At 38.3% G+C, this 14,192-nt stretch overlaps 1 protein-coding gene across 1 annotated transcript in view; it reads left to right on the top strand.

The window, feature by feature from the left end:
- The first annotated feature begins 479 nt into the window (after window positions 1-479).
- LOC140238853 (uncharacterized) overlaps window positions 480-14,192 on the top strand; it is a 50,888-nt gene continuing 37,175 nt past the window's right edge. The window contains exon 1 of the mRNA XM_072318751.1: window positions 480-614. The gene's annotated coding sequence lies outside the window, so the exon portion shown is untranslated. The remainder of the gene's footprint in view (window positions 615-14,192) is intronic.

Below are 14,192 nucleotides of genomic sequence, written 5' to 3'. Positions count from 1 at the left end.
TTTGTGCAAATTGGCTGTCATTTTTCAGTTTGTGATCCTTGAAACCAATGATGCAAGACTTTTATGTCATAATACATGTTTATTTGTTCATCTGATGTGACATAAAAAAACTTGTTATTTATCTATTTGTATTTTCTTGTTTGTTAAGATTCAGCACCAACTATGTACAGTGTAGTTTGTATCATTGTGAATGGTCAGTATTACAAATGACTGCTACAGCTTGCCGTCTCATCGTCCAATCGAAAATTCAACATACATGAATGTCCACACTCAAATGATTAAGCAAACCTGCAAGATGAAGAAAGAGCAAGAGGCTGGAGAAGAAATACACAAAAACCCACCTGGACATCAGTTCATAAAATTTCCAACTCAAAATGTTTTTGTCTCTTTCTCTCTTTTTTTTTCAGACTGTGCAGTCTTTTGCACCACATAACAGCAACAGGATTACATTGTGGGTCTAGACTTTACGCTGGACGGGGCATCATCAAATCGCCAAACTTCCCCAGCAAGTATCCAAGCGACATTGGCTGCGAGTGGACCCTTATCGCCGAGGATACGGGTCATGTGACACTGACATTTGAGGCGTTTGAACTGGAAGAGAGCCCAGGCTGCTAGTAAGTGATGACATTTGAACGTGAACTTGAGTCGCTTCACACGTGATAACAAGATGTCTGCAATTTGTTTTCATGCATCACCACATTTCTTCCTGCTCTAACTCCTCTCTCTTCAGTGGTTCTGATAGGAACAACATCATTTATCAAGATTTAAGATGTGTCACTTGAATTTTGTCATGTAGGTTCTTCTTCTCATCTTGTGAATCTCAAGCCCTGCTGTCATAAACTCTGTCAGGTCAAAGCTTAATAAGACATTTCTAGTGCTTCTCTGCCTGGTACTATTCTCTGCATTCAACGAATAGAGACATACTTCTTTCTTTCATCACCACTAAACACATGAGTGAGTTTTAGCTGATAGTTGATGCTTGTTGTTCTGGTGTCATGTGTCACCTGCAGACAGAATTTGGGCAGAGATACCAAATGTTTGCCAAAGAGGGCGGTGCTTTCTTTTTTTTTTGGGGGGGGGGGGAGGGGGAAGGGGCTGGGGGGGGGGGCTGGGAGGGGGAATGGGCAAGGGGGTTTCTCTGAAAGTTTTCAGAAAGCTTCAGTCATGCTCTCAACCTGACTTGAGATCTGCCAGATGATATGTTTGATTTCCTGAACATGCATGCTGGAGAAATCATGTGATGATGGAGGAACTGGATAGAATATGAGATGCATTCTTTGGATGATGTCTTTCAGCAAAAAGGCTCAGATCAAATGTACTCTGTGTTAATGTTATCCTTTTGCTTGAATTCTAGGTAAACACCCAACCCTTACAGTCTGTGAAAACAAATAGTGGACATAAGATTCAGAATATTTTGCTGGCATCACACCCCCACTGTCTGACGATGAGGTATGGGTGGTAGTGGTGGTGGTGGTGGTGGCAGTGGCAGTGGAGGCAAAGGGTGGTTTCAGACTGTAAAAAGAACTCAGCTGTGAATATCTTTAGAAACATGCTTTCATCCCAATTAAGTTGCTTTTGTAAGTCTGAAAGCAAGGCCAAATCACATTTCTCTCTAAATTTCTCAAATCACGTTTGGTCATTTGTTATCCTTAAATTGCTTCTAGTGGTAGTTTTTCATGATTCTTATGTGTTTGCAGTCTGAAAATATAGATCACTATAGCATACTTGAGATTGATTACTTAGATACAACTTCATGTTATATATGCTGATGTATTCAGTTAACTATGGTGCTTTATGTCGGTTTACATGTGTGCATATCAATAGCTGCATATTTGATTGACAAGTTATGGAGAATTTTACACATCTGTTGTGTGGAATGTTGTTTGCAGTGAGCAGTCAACAAGGACTCATTTCAGTTTGTAAAAACTCTAATCATGTCATATAGAAATGGTTGTCAAAACGTGATTACAAACAATGTGTTTTTGTACAGCTGAAACTCCTAAGTGTCTGGAGCGCCGACCGTGATGACGCACATGCCAATTTCTTCTCTCTCTGGTGCCCACATCTGATTGTCATTTACCCCTCGGCTGCGTTTCTCTCTGTGACGAGTGACATTAATGCTTGAACAAGAGTCTTGTGAATAACAGCCCAATATTCCTGGCACAACTGTCCAGTCCTAGAGTTTTACTCTCGTGTTTGAAAGTTCAAAGATTTTGAAACTATTAGCAGGTGTCTTAACAGCAGCATTGTTTTAAATGCCAGATCAATCGTTTCTGTAAGTAGTGTAAACAACCTGTGTTGAATTGTTGGAGTCCAGAGTTTACATTTATGCTGATAAATGAATATTTAATCTTCCTGGCAGAAAATGAGCACTGCATTTAATGTTTACAAAATCATATGGGAATACCAGTTCAGTCATTAGCATCTCTGTCAAGTACCAGAATTTCTCTTTGATGCAAAAAATGTTTACATCTGAAAATGCATGACATATTATGAACAGAGAACTACCTGTCCATGCACCCTTCTAGTCTACCCATCATTTCATCCCACAACTTGTTATTGCCCTTAAAGAAAAAAAATCACTCTTCAAACAATCAAAACATCACATTTTGCTCAGTTTCGGTTGCCAGAAGCCCAATGTCGAAGGCCTGCTAGGGCTCAAGTTTAGTTGCTCAGGTGCAAGCAGTGTGCTAGCAAGAACACACAAAGCTGCCTTATTCTGCAGTAGGTTTCCTGAAAACTTTGAAATCCTGTCATGTCCTTACAAGAGAATATAGAAGCCTCCTGATTTGGTATTTGTTTTCAACCTATCAGAGATCCCGGTACACACTAGCATCTCTTTGATTTCTCTGTGGAGACTTCCTGAGTTTGAATGCTGGCTTCTCCCTGATGATGGGAGCTAGGTAGCCAGATAGAGGAGTGAGGATGAAGGGAAGATGGGTCCTGAAGAAAGGATGAGTACTCAGACTGGTTGTCTGTGAAGTGAAGGAGATAGCCTGTGCACACACTTTCATTCAAACACAGTGTGGTGCAGTCTCATGGCAGGATATATGATATTTGGAGATGCGGGGAGAGCTGCAGGCTTTGTGCATGCTTAACAGAGGATCTGATTCATGTACTCATGAGCGTGGCATAATGGAAAGTGACAGAGAAAGGACTCTCATGTTTTTATGATGCATAAATGTTCAGCACATATTGATTATAAGCAGATGAGCAGTTAAACTACCCCTGGGTATCGTATGTGTTAGTAAGATTCACAAGGAGCTGGCTTAACTTCAAGTTAAGCATCGAGTTAACCAACTTTGACGATAATAAGGCCCAAAGGGAGGTAAGCTAGAAGTTAAGGTCCTCAAGAATTTCTCAAAAGGCCCATTCACACACGTAGAATTATCAGTTTTTGGATCATGAGGCTAAAATCAATCTTATTTGTTACCATTCACTCATAGCCAAGAAACTCATGCACTCTCCTGCTATTTGAAGCATTTTAAATTTTTAAACTGTTCATGCCTATAACTAGAACAGGATCCCAGGCACCCTCATCTAGGGCTTAGAAGACGGGTTGGATCATGGGATTAAAGGGATGGTACAGTATTGGTGGAGATGAGAATTGGGCTTTTAACTTTTTGTGAGATACCAAGAAAACACTTATGATATAGTACAGAGCATACCATTTTAAGAGGAATTCAAAGTTTATATAATGAAAATCGGGTTTGAAATGACTGAAACCTTCAAAAACAAAGTAAAACAAAGCGATCGTAATAAAGTGTGGGTCCCACACTTTATTAGAATCGCTGTTTTTTTGATATCTCAGCCATTTCAAAACCAATTTTCATCAAATATACGTCGAATTCCTCATAGAATTTCATGCTCTTTCATATTTCATGAGAGGTTTCTCATTATCTCACTAAAAATGTTAGAAACCTGAAATTAGGTCTTAACCAAAACTGTACGATCCCTTTAAAAGGCACTGTGTTTCCCCATTTGATCTTGTCAACTCTTATGGGGGAATGTGTATGAATGGGTCTGTAGAGTGCACCAACTTAAAATTATAATGAAGTTCAGTGGATGATGGTAACCACAAGATTAGCAGTGATTATCTCAGATAGCTGGGTAGATAGGGGATATCCCCAATGGAGTTTCGCTGTTGGTGACCCATGTGAAAGCAGTTATCAATGAACGCGTGATTAATCTTGGTCCCTACAACCTCTTAATAACAGATACCTTGGAATACATTCATATAATCTAACCTTAGGTCTATGATTATGTTTAATGAAACATAATAGAGAATTTGATTTCCCTGGGAACAAGCACTTTGCAAGAAACTGGAGTTGTAATTGCCAGCCACATGTAAACACTTGCTCTTTGATAAAAGCTAAAAGTACTGTCATTCGTGATAGGCAATGAGTTAACACAAGCTCATTATTAGTGGATCAATTTCCCTTTCATATCTTAAGATACTGTGTGAATATAGCTGCTGTGTCAAGGGGTAGTGTTGTAGGTTGCTTTAGAAAGAAGAAAAAAAAAAGAGCATGAAATAAGAAGAAATCTGGGAAAATTATTTCAGCCAGGAAACTATATTCTCATGTGATTACAGATGATAGACAGGAAAAATCTAAAATCTGATATAAAGGTTCAAGGAGCGTATAAGGCTGATGATTTTTATGCATGCAAAGTAAAATAAAGATCACCAGAAAAATTGACATTTTGTGATCATGGCAATCAAGCTGATGCAAAGTTAGGTTGTCATTAGGCCCGTTCACAAACAACGAAAATCGAAATTTCAATCGCGATCCAAATTTCGATTTTTTTTTTTTGACCGTTCATACACAGGGAAAAATCACACTTCGCAGCAAGGAAAGAACGATCAGTGGCCAAACTGCGCATGCGCGAATCTTGCATGACCAAAGACTGACCCCGCAGTCCCAATAGAGTTTCGCACGTGCTACGAACGATGGGATTAAAAATACCGATTTCTGAATCTCGATCGCGCTCACACACACGACGCTTGGCAAAATAATCGCGATTATTCTGAAAAATCGCACTAATAGTGCGAGTTGGATCGCGATAAGGATCACGGTAATTAGTGAGATTTTTCTGTCCACACTGGAAAAAATTTCGAAATTTTGATCGCGATAAGAAAATCGATTTTTAAATCGCACTTTTTCTCTTGTGTGTGAACGGGCCTATTATCAAATGATTTACCAGGATTGAAAGTGACCTTGCATTTCTTACTGGTACCATAATTTTTAATTTTGCACATTTTTTCCCCCATAATTCTTTGCTTACTCATTCCTTGTATGTCTTGGTCTGTGATTGACACATATTTCTGTGTGTGTGTGTGTGTGGGGGGGGGGGGGTGTTTTTACTGGCCACATAAGTCCTATGGCAGATAGCCACTATCATAGACAGGTGCCCCTAAGTTGTATTTTGTTAAACTATTGTCCCACATATACTGTTGTAATGTTGTCGCAAAATCAGCTGGCCCTCAGTGGGTTAAAGGAGTGTGTTTTTATATGCCTCTCTCTCTCTCTTTGGCGAGTCCCTTCGCTGTCTAGCTCATGTGATCATTTTTTCATTTTTTTAGTGGCCATATGGCAAGTGGTCACTAGATAGACAGGTGGCCACAAAGGCAGGTTTGACTGTATTTTGTTAAGGGAATGTGTTTTCATATGGCTCTTTCTTTGACAAGTCTCTTGCTCTGTCTGGCTCATGTGATCACTTTCAATTGCCAAACTGGAGACGAGTTACTGTTTACATCAGTACATCCACCTGTTTGACGTAAGGATGATCATGGGGAGACTGGTTGAATGTTATCTGGATGACTTCAAGGTGACATACCCTAGTCTCATCTTCATCTTACCATCTTTCCTTAAAGGTAGGAGATACCTTTTACAGAACTCCCAAAATGCAGCAAAACATTAAATATGAACCTCAGGGGACTTGTTTAGGCCACTGCTTAGAAATTTGAAAGTCAACAGTTATCTACAATTTGAATAATGCACAAAACTCAACTACTCAGTAGTTCTGTGTATCAGCCACACTTAAGCCTTTTTGTTGCAGTCTTCTGTATTTTTTATCTATAAACACAAATCTAAAAGTATAATCTGAGCTGATGTAATAACATATAGAGTGTGTGGCAAGAATGTATATAGAAATGTTTGTAAGTTTTGATGAACTTTCTGCACAAAATATACATGATGGACACACATGCAGTGCATGGGTCTGCAAAGGTAGCCTAGTAATGTACTGGAATTTACGGTGAGCCCCGAAAAGAATTCAATTCAAAATCTAACGGTCAATAAAAATGTAATAAATGTTACCTTCCACTTTCAATACTTTATGGGAGTTTCTAAAATGATACTCTCTTCAACATACCACTGTGTTTATACAACTCTTCATTTAAGGCATGCAAATGGGATTCCCTACCTTTAAGGTATCAAATGGGATTTGCATACTTGGTTTTCTTTCTCCTCTAGATCTTTCCATCACATTGTAATGAGAAAAAAAAAATTCCCACAGTAAACTTTCATGGTTCTTGATCCAGTTGTGCTACTTGATGACATGAGTTGTAGGCCTAGATATGCTGATTAAATTTTTGGCCAATTTTGGGACAAAATATGTGAATATGGACAGTCAAAAGCCACTTAACTTTGGCTACAATGGTATTTTCAGGTGTAATTTCAGTTAAGAATGTTCAATAATAATATAATTTGTTGAAGAAAGGCCAAAATGAATTCATTATTATTTATGTAAAATAAGGTGTGAGTATAAATAGTACAAGGTCAAGGTAAAATTCAACCCATACTTGTGCAACTAAAGGTTCATAATTCTGAGGGTTCATTAATATACTCTTTCTTTTCATTTTTGGAATATCGAACCTTTGTAAAAACAAACTTCATTTTATTATTTCTGGGTATAAAATCTATTTCTGTTAAGTATGGAGGAAGTAGACAAATGATGTGGAGCACATTATGGGTACCTTTTAGGTGCTCTTCCATGTCACAAAGTTAATTTTCAGGTGAATGAAACACTTTAAGCATCCTCTGGTCCACAACCCATCTGGATGGCATCATCAGTCAGATGATTCCAGAGCATCCGATTTCTCCCTCATCACTTTTCAGGCACACATGTTGAAGGATTGTCAACGGGATGATGAGCTTCATGGCTAACACATGGGTCATGGCCTGATTATCACTACCAGGGAAATTGGGGGGGGGGGGGGGGGTCCATTGGGATTATAAAGCCTTATTTTGATTTTTTTTTTTCTCCTCAAAAGCAATGAGTCTAGTTCCTTCCTGCCAGTCTTTTTTTTTTTAATGTGTGTGTGTATTTCATACTTGCCAACTAGTAAGATTTTATCAGATTCAGTAAGATTTTTTACGTTAAAAATAAGCAAAATCAGATTTTCTGTCAGAGAAATCAGATTTTTAAAAAATATTTAGATATACATGTATGTGTACATTTCATGTGTATTTTCTGAAGATTTGACGAAAGTAAGATTTTTAACTTCATTTTGCATATAAAATAAGATTTTTGCAATCCACGAGTAAGATATTTCATCTTGAAATGTTGGCATGTATGGTAATTGTGCTATAGGGCTACAGGGCATATCTGATCATTAGTGTGAAATTATTGAATCAACTCTAAGACATAGAACAATAATGTGTTCTGAATAATTCATTCATTGAATTAGGATAAGTGGGTATTAGAAAGCTGAGTGTCTCCAAACAATATCATTATAATGGCAAAGGTCTGGAAGTGCAACTAACCACACTTGAGGTCACTGTCATGTTTTTGTCTGCAGGAAATTAAAGATGTCCCTCGGTTCTTCATTCTGTACTCTCTTTTTCTTGGCATGTAACGTCACCAAGATGGGTTTCTTGGCAAAGAGTGGCTCCAGAGGTTTCCGATTGTAAGGAAAGGGAAATTAAAGGGATCGTGCAGGAATTTTGAAGTATTGGGCCCTCATTTAGTATTTGCTGATTTCATGTGTCCTTAGATTATGGTCTAGCTGTCATCCAAGAAATCTGTTTATGTTATGTTTTCGAATGTTTTGTGATGTTAACAGTTTGAGTAATACTGCTTCTACTACTAGAATACTGCTACTTTCAGTAACCATAATGAAAATAATAAGTTTTTCATTCTTGTCGGGTATCCATATCTTGCCGTTTATGTGACCCTTTGCAATTGAAATTTGTATAACAATTACATTTACTAGATACAATACATAATAGTTTATTGTGACTTTTTTTGTTGTTGTAAAGATGCATAAAGACATTGTTACTCTCCTTTTGAAGCCCATGCATAGGACACTTCAGTAATAGTCCAGATATCTATATATCCATAGTAATAATTATCACTATGAATATATTACAGATCTGGACCACGCTAAAGTGTGGTCAATTTTTTGCATTCAATTTGTGAATATGTCTTGTTTTTTCATCCTTTGTCTGCCCGGTTACTTTTATAGCTCAACCTGCCAAACTTTTCATCATCATTAATCCTTCCTAAGCTTGACCTACTTTTCTCATGGCTATTACTCAAGAACACTGAATAATCGATGTGTATTTATGTTGATGAAGGGCAATTTGCTGATCAGTTTGCTATAAACAACCCAACTCGATGCAAGAATTAGCAATTTGGATAAAAAACTTGACCCTACTATAGATTTTCAAGCCCACTAAGCAAATAGGTGGACCAGTGTGCCTCAGTCCAACAGAAGGTCATGGTGATACAATTTTGATTAGGGGGATTAGATGATCTCAGTTCATCTGACAATATTAGTTTCCAGCTATCTGTGCCAATTAGTGATAGAAAATACTCCAGCATCTGTGCCTAGTGGTGAACAAAGCACAAGCAGGGTAGTATTATGAGCTCCCTCATGGGGACATTTATTATGAGCTCCCTTGTGGAGACATTTATTCTGAGCTTCCTTGTGGAGTATTTATTCTGAACTCCCTTGTGGAGACATTAATTATGAGCTCCCTCGTGTAGACATGATATTGTATATCTAATAATAATGTTTGATTTGTTTAGGATTTATTATGGTCTGATTTTATGTCAGTATTGTTTGGGGTGAATTATTTTTTTAATAGGGTCCCATTTTTTCTCCTTTTTTCTTTTTAAAACAACAACTGCAACAAGGGTGATATATTGCAAAGAGGAATAATAATCTACTTGTAGATAGGCGTGAGTCTCAAACCATAGTAAAATTGCTAGACTTTCAACCCCAAGCAGTTCGAGCTACCTTGATGAAAGCTTGGAAACACCCAATCAAGACTTGCAAGCTGTGGTATTTGCAGACAATATAAGATACTGCGAGTTATTCTTTTTTTAATGCTAAACAGGTCCCTTGTGTGTTTGTTGACAACATGTACTTTTTTTCTCCTCACAAAGTTACTAAAAACCGCAATTTTAGGAAGTCCTCTTCCTCCGTCTGATATAAAAACTTTGTGTGATGAGGTTTGGCTGTAAGGTGGGGGAGGATTGGAGGGAAGTAACCTTTCTATAAGTCTGACCTTGGCATTTTCCCGCTATACTGACTTGGCTATATTCTAAAGTGTTGGATAAGTGGTGGCCTTGATGCTCCCTCATTTTATACCTACAACAGAATGTAAATCATTAATAGACTGCTACATGCACTCAGGATAAATCAGTAAATTTGGTGTATCTTTTTTAATCAAATGATAAAAATAGTGATAAATGTTTGTAATTAATAATTGTAATTATATTCACTTGTTAATGTCACTATGTTTTAGTTTTAGATTTGTTGCACCAGTCTGTTTATTTCATGTTTCCTAATTATACAACATTCACCTTTGATTTCTCTTCTTGGAAAGGATGGGGATGGAGAAGAGAAATGTTATTCATCCATAATTGCTATAAAGTAAATAATGTGGGACTGTGGTAGTATTGTTAAACTTGAGTGGGCTGTCAGATTGGTAAGGCTTTACATTTAGGGATTATTGTATACCAGGTAGATCATCAGTAGGTGCCCTATACATAGTGATACTCTAAGACTTCTCCAGTAGTTGGCATTTGACTTGATTAAGAAGTCATTACTGCTTTCTAAATGGAAACGAAACATTAAAAGCCCCTTGTAATGTCTAGTCATTTTACTCAAGTTTGTAGGCCTACCTGTCTGTTCCTGGAAATTGTGGACATAATTGTAATGTAAATTTCTTTGTGGAAATGTATGCCTTTAAAGAGATGGTATAGTTTTGGTTGAGATGGGACTTTAGGTTTCTGACTTTTTTATGAGATAATGAGTAACCTCTTATGACATATTACAGAGTGTACAGTTCTTAGAGGAATTCAAAGTTTATTTGATTGAGATTGGTTTTGAAATGGCTGATATATCCAGATATTACTAGGACCACTTTGTTGTGCTTTGTTTTTAGATATCTCAGCCATTTCATAACCGATTTTCATCAAATAAACTTTGAATACCTGTTTGAATTGTATGCTCTGTAATTTTTCATAAGTGATTTCTAATCATCTCACAAAAAGTTAAAATCTGAATCCCCCATCTCAACCAAAACTATAGCCTTTAAGATTAAATTGGTAGAAATATTACTTGAACCGTCTCACATGGAGGAGGAGTTTGCTGGCCATGAATTTGATGAGTTTCTCACTCCCTGTTGCTCAGGGAATGATTGTGTTGCAAGCTCAATCAATTGTGCCAAATTACTGCTTGATTCCTTGACCTATATGATGACGGTAAATAGTGCCGGCAGGGTGAACTGTCAGAAGATGACACTCGGGAACTGTGTTAGTAACCAAGAATTTCTGGTATTAGAAATGTCTGTGAGGTTAAAGATGGAATGCGTATAAGGTTTGCAAATATATTTTCATCAGTGAGTGTATGAAGTGGATTGTGACCAATGTAATTTTTTGCTTTAAAAAAAAAAAATCATGTGAAACTTCGAAATTCCATAGCTTGCTTCTGGTTGCCCAGAGCAACTAAAACCTGCCAGAGGGCAAGGAGTACACTTGCCTATTGAAAATGCGGTGTCATTGCTGGAAAGCCCACTTCGGTAAAGGCCCGGTCCCACTGGCCGACGGACACAAAGCGTATGCAGAAAGGACACAGCGGACGAGCAAAATTTCGGGGATGGCTTCATCCGCTTTCATCCGCTCCAGAAATTGACAAAACTGGCGAAAATTGGCGGTAACAGAACGGAAATGGAACGGACGTGGGTAGTATGTAGCGGGGATGTTAAACGGATGTTCATCGGAAGCCTAGCGGATGAAAGCGGATGGAAGGGGATGACAGCTCCGAAGGGGTTACCGGAGATAATTGCAAAACGGACGCATAGCAGAAAAAGCGGATGCAGAGTGGATGCAGAGCGGATGCAGAACGGATGCAGAGCGGATGCAGAGGGGATGCTTTTGAAATGCTTTATATACGAGATGCATACGCTTACATCCTTTCTATTAACGTGCTATTAACGATGTAAAGACGTTCCACGTACCATATCTTTCCTCCCTCTTTCCGTTTTTAGCTGCAGCGGATGTGAGTTGCGAGGATGCCCAGAGGAAGCAGAGAGGATGCAGCAAACGTTTAACGGATGCCGCACGGACATATAACGTTTGTTGCTCGTATGTCGCGGATTTACATCGTACACAGCGGAAAGTTCATCCGTTCTAAAAATTTTAAGCAGCTTAAAACTTTTTGCGCGGATGAAATCACAGTGGACGGATGCTCGATGGATAGAGCGGATGAAACACGTATGCGATGGGTACACAGCGGATTCGTAGCATTTTCCAACGGATGGCAAGATTTTTTGTACGCTTTACATCCTCTTTGCATCCGTAAGTGCAGTGGGACCGGGCCTTACAGGAAGGAGCAGAGCTACCATGTCTCATGCATTGTGAGTGAGACTCAAGCATTTAGGGTCTGTCTCACAATCTCACGCATGGCACCCATTTTTCTCACGCATCAGGAGCATAGCTTAAAAGATTAAAGTGAGAGTTGCAATTGAAGGCATATTTCCCTTTTGTCTTACAAAATAAGTAAAAAATAGTCACTCAAGTATGCACCAGCTTGCACCATTAAGAGCTAAAAATCGAAAAAGCTCCCTACCGTGGGAGGGCGGACACCACCCTCCCCTCTCAGTCGCTTCTCTCCTTCGCTCACACACATGCGCCCGTGCCGAGATGCCGAGTCATGAAAATCTCACTCACAAAAATTTTTTGAACTTGGCATCTATGAAGGAGATACCTGTTGTAATGCCCTGGTAATGGCAGAATTCAAAGAAAAGATTGTCATGGTCAGGATTTGAAGTCAGGGCTAGCTCATACTGGATTGAGGCCAACCATTTGGCATTTCATGGTATAAAGAAGTGTGCTAAACGTGCCTTTCATAGTGCTTGTCTGAACTAAAAGAAACGATAAATGCCTAGATGGCATAAAGAACAATCTAGAGGAATTATTATCTAGTCGCAAAACATTTTGACATCTCGAGAAACTCCATGTGTGCTACTTTTTGTTCAAATGCAGAGTTTAATTGCCGTACATTTACCTGCTAGATGCAAGGCGGAAGGATGTGTCAAAAAGGTTACAGCTTTAGCACATGATGACACAATAGCAGTGGGTATATAGGGCAGGGATTACATGTTTAATGACGTAATTGTATGATTTCCAAGAGATTCGGGCAGTTTAATGTGATTACATCAAGATTGCCAGACTCAGGCTGATGGTGGCCTTTGCTGTAATGTGTGATTCATTATATGGCAAATAGTTCTGACTGTGATCATGACAAATACTTTAGAATGAAATGTGCAGTTTTGTTTGCAACATGATTTTTAAATAAAATAATTTGACTATTACAACATGCCATGTTTGATTTGTAAGGTGTGTCATTCCTAAACAATATTTTCCTCGAACTTGTTTACATTCCTGTGGAATTTTTTTTGACCAAATATTGACATACATTCCTGTATAGCTGCACATTGTATACCATGTGTTGAATAGTCACCTCACTGTGCACTGTTCCACACATAGTACCTACCTTGTTTCAAAGAGGAGAAATGGATGTGATGAGGTTTCTGTTGGAATTTAGAAAAAAAAAGTTCCCCATTGTCAAAAAAGAGCTGCACAAAATCCTGGTGTCAACACAGCATGAGATTGGCACGTCCCCCACTACTGGTCTTGGCAGAAGCTCAGACAACACACCAGTTGATAGATACTTTTCCGCTGTCGTGCATGATTGACATCTCTCAAAGTGAAATTTGCTACAAAGAGTTTAAAAACTAATACAAGACCTGACCAACTGATCTAACAAATTCTCTCCTGACCTACAATATTGTAAAAGCATAAGAATAGGCATATATAACCCAATCACCATGAAATTCCTATAAGGTCGACTGACCTACTTTGATGTTTATTAGTTGTAACTTTTGCAGACTGTGAAAAATAAAGAAATAAAAACACAAAACCAGCCATTCCAAACAAGGGATTAGACAGCCCGCAGTTATTAGAACTTGGCTTTGAAATTTGAGTGCAATCAATCAATCAATCAAGCTGGATATCAGACATGATAAACAATGGGTCAATTCAATATGACATAGGTACATGCTTGATAAAAACAGATATTTTTAGGTTGAACATACTTTGAAATCAAAGATTTTCATTATCCTATCAATTGTCAGAAAAATGCAAATCACATGTGTTCAGCAGCATTGGCAGGTTTGACCGAGTATGATTTGGGTGACTTCATCAGAAATGCATGTTACAAGCCACACATCAGCTGGGAAGTGACCTTTTCATAATCTTTGTACTTTTGTGTCCTTCAAGTTTAAATGCTGAAACTTTTAATCAAAAGATATCTCCTTCTGGTTGTGATAGATGAAGATGTAGTCTTTTCTGTTTACCTTTTGTTTACAATTTATGATGGATTGTTAAAAAAGGTAATGATATGCAGTGGCAGATCTAGGTGGGGATGCTCCGAGCATGTGCCCCCCTTTTTTTTAATTAAAAAAAAAAATGAACTGAAAAAAAATGATATTGTAACCCCCCCCCCCCCTTTATTGAATTCTTGGACCCACCCCTGCCATGAATTCATAAAGTCAACATGATGAAATGGATATTTTTTTCTCTAATTGACTGTGTGAAAATTCTTCAGAAGAAAAAAAGGAGGGGGTTAGTAAGGGGGAAAGGGCAAGCCTAGCTCTGCAAAATCTGTTACGAGA

Source organism: Diadema setosum, chromosome 2, assembly GCF_964275005.1.
Source record: "Diadema setosum chromosome 2, eeDiaSeto1, whole genome shotgun sequence".
Lineage (NCBI taxonomy): Eukaryota > Metazoa > Echinodermata > Echinoidea > Diadematoida > Diadematidae > Diadema > Diadema setosum.
Note: the sequence above shows the minus strand (reverse complement) of the source record. Positions and strands in the feature narration are given on the sequence as shown.